Below are 3,609 nucleotides of genomic sequence, written 5' to 3' on the forward strand. Positions count from 1 at the left end.
CTATCCATACTGTATGATAAATCTGGGAACAGCAGAATAGGTCACATCTAGTATGAATATTCAAATACTGGAAAATGAAAGAAAAATCTTAGATATACTCTCCAACTCACAAAGTAACATGAAATTTCATCATAATTTCAGTAAATTTTTATGCTCAGTGGAGAAATGTGTGATTATCATACTGGTCTGAAAAAATTTCTACTTAATGAATAATTGTAAAAGTGATTAAAAAAATGGAGAATAGGTAAAAGAATTTTAAAATTTAAGAGTAATCTTTTAACCTTAAGAAAGGAATTCAGTAAACATTAGGGGTGGCAGGTCCAAATGGTTTCGAACATTTAGTTTATGTGTCCTTCCCTAATGAGATACCAATTGTGACCTGACTGTTCTTGTGTAGTTTCTTAACCATATGTTGCTTGGACTGAACTCCAGTGATCAGCACTGCTTATTAGCAAATATCTTGATAATTAAGTTTTAGACAATATTTTTCTTGCTCAGTTTCCAGTAAAAATGATCTGGCCTATATAAAAGTAATCTTGTTACAAATGCTTCATGGTTAGAATACTTACTGAAAAGACTTAGATTTGCTAGAAAGAAATGACAGATCTGATAGATGTTATTTTCTTGCATATGGGCAGACATGCAGTATGGAATGCACCAGAGATACCATTCAGATACCAATCGATTACTATTTGGAAAAATGTATTAATGTTTGTTTGCAGAAAATTATATAAAGCCCATGAATGCTGGCTACTCTACACAGGTATTTAATTTCTGTGCTTTAGAGACAATAGGAATAATTTTCTGGTTTAGGTTTCTTGTTCCATCTAAAGCCTAAAACTCAATTCTTTACAGAAACATTTTCCATCTCCTTATTTTCTGTAAGCATACATGGCTTCTGAAACATAATATCTGCTAGATTTCAAATAAAGGAGCTTTGAGTTTGAGTTTCAGTCATGAAAGGGAAACATAAAATGTCTTATATTTTGGCTAAGTTCCTATGAAGTCTCCTTAAGTACTTTACCAATAAGAAAATTGAACAGATGAAACTCCTACCTTCTACTTTGTTTTCATTTTATTTCTAGATCAGCCACTATATCTCTTTCTCTCTCAAAAGTCAGGTTAAAATGAATAGCTACTCAATATGCAGCTCAGATTAATCTCTGATACAACTCTGCTGACTTTGAAGTACCTTCTCTGTTTACTGCATCAGCAAAAGTAAAGTTGCTTTTGTGAAAAGTGTATTTGTTGGTGTCTAGTCAGATACATCATGTACAGTACAAAATGACCTGTTCATAATAGTACAAAAAAGTAACATGGCTATGGAAAATGTGTTACTATTTAATCTCTCCATATTATAACTTTTCTCTTGCAGACTCTCACACTTTTATGTTATAGTAACTCATTTTATATCATTTTTCCCCTTAAGTTTCATGGTGATTTCCAGATTTGGCATAAAACTTTTACAATGCTTAAATTTAAAATAACCAAATTCAGTGAATAGTGCATATGGAATTTAATCAGTGTGTTAGAAATGGCAGCAACAACATCTGCACTGACTGTTTGTAAAAAAAAATATACTCTGTTTTCTGTCTAGTTTTGGTACTGTCTATTGGGATTCTGAGAAACATATTGAGAAGTATTGATTTTTATATATATGAGAAATTAAGTTGAAAAATAGAGGGCTTTACAAGAAAAACAGTTGGGCTGAAAAGTGTAATTTCTGTGTGACTCCACAACAAAAACGAGTCTTTCGAATGGAAATCAGTGACGTATGTTGAACACCAGCCAAAATTCCAATTGTAATACATACAAACCCAAATGCAGGTAACTGATATAAGTCAGAATTTGATCTATTAATTCCAGGACAAATGTATTTAGAAACAGTAGTAGTATACACTACTCTTTTTAATACAATCTTATGCATATTAGTGTTGCAGGTAAAGTCTACATGTGAGAATGGATTGTGGGTAATATATTAATGCAAAATGGAAAACCTCCCAGGAAGTTGTTTCTCTACTAACCATTACAGTTGGGACAGAAAGGTGTGGGTCGGGCCACATACAAAAGAAAAACAAGTATCCTGTATCCCATAACAGTCAGAATTCTTTTTAGTTCTGTCTTGAGATAACTCTGGATATCTGGATATCTGCTGAGTCAATAGGTTAAGCTAACACCTTAAACGCAGAACTGTTATCAACAGAAACATTCTACAGCTTAGGTGTAATATGTAGAGAAACTCTGAAAAGACACTTGGGAACAGCTGTCTGTCTTGAAATACAGCAGCGAACTTTGGGGTAGTTCTACCTTGGAGGAGAGCATTCTTCAAAAATTTGATTATGAACAGAATTTAATAAACAATTTTTTCCAGGGAGATAACTCAGACCTGCCCTCAACCAAGGAATGTATAATTGACCAAATGAGAAGGTGGACAGACTTCTGCAGTCTTTTATACTTGCTCTGATTCCCGCAGTCCTCACATCTTCCAAGGAGACTTGAGGAACTTTTGTGTAAAGGATTATGGTACTGACTTCAGGTTAATCATTGGTGTAGTTAAGGAGTCTTCCAGGAATGAGGAGCTGGGAAGTCTATGGAAGTTAGTGAGGAAGAATAGGAAATTAAACTACTCTGTAGGTGTTCTAAGCCCTGAGCAATGGAGCAAAAATACAGAGAGCTTCCGTCCTATGTTTTGAAAGAAGTGAACATTATGAAGAAATATATTAGCTTAATCAAGACAGATCAATCTCTTTTTTCAGTGATTTTTAGCATAGACAGTTTGCTTGAAGGCATAAATGGTTACTTCACTGTGTGTTTGGAGTTGTTGGAAAATTGATCGTGGTGCTGATTTTATACGAAGAAATTGTATTATGAATTATTGTTAAGCTATCTGATTTCATTTATAAGTTCTCCTATATGAGCAACTGATAGCAATCATCTAAAACTGATATACACTAACTTGATAGCAGTAAATGTGGGTTGAAAAAATTAATTTCTCCCTTTAGAAGAATGCTATTATAAAATACTCTGTATCTTTCTTTCTACTTTGAACAAATTCAAGACAGACCAGAACAAAAGTGATGATCTCTACTGATTAAGCTGAGACATAGAAAGTAATAAAACATGTCACATCTATAAATCTGATAAAATAAATTTTAATTATTTTCTGAGCCATGAATATATGTTACATTACTGTGAGGTCAAATATTATTTAAAAATGCAGATCCTTTAAAACCAAAAGAATAACTCTATAATTCAGTCTGCCTTTATGCTGTTTATTTTTGTGTTGTGGTTGGTGTTTTTTGGGGTTTTTTGTTTGTTTTTTTTTTGTTTTTTTTTTTTGTGTGTGTGTGGTTTTTTTGCTAATTGTAAGTGATTCAGAACTTCTCTACAGACATGCTAGGGGAAGAGGGACCAGAGAGATGCTTGGTAGAAAAGGACCAGAGTATACTGGTTGATAGCTGTCTGAATAAGAATCAGCAGTGTTTTCAGGAGGCCTGTTTTTCTGTGGCTATTAATAAGATCATCTCTCAGTTATCTTCATGAGATCTAGAATAAATTTAGTTAAACATGAGACAGAACAGTTTTGTATCTATCTATTGAATACTGAAA

Source organism: Coturnix japonica, chromosome 4, assembly GCF_001577835.2.
Source record: "Coturnix japonica isolate 7356 chromosome 4, Coturnix japonica 2.1, whole genome shotgun sequence".
NCBI lineage: Eukaryota > Metazoa > Chordata > Aves > Galliformes > Phasianidae > Coturnix > Coturnix japonica.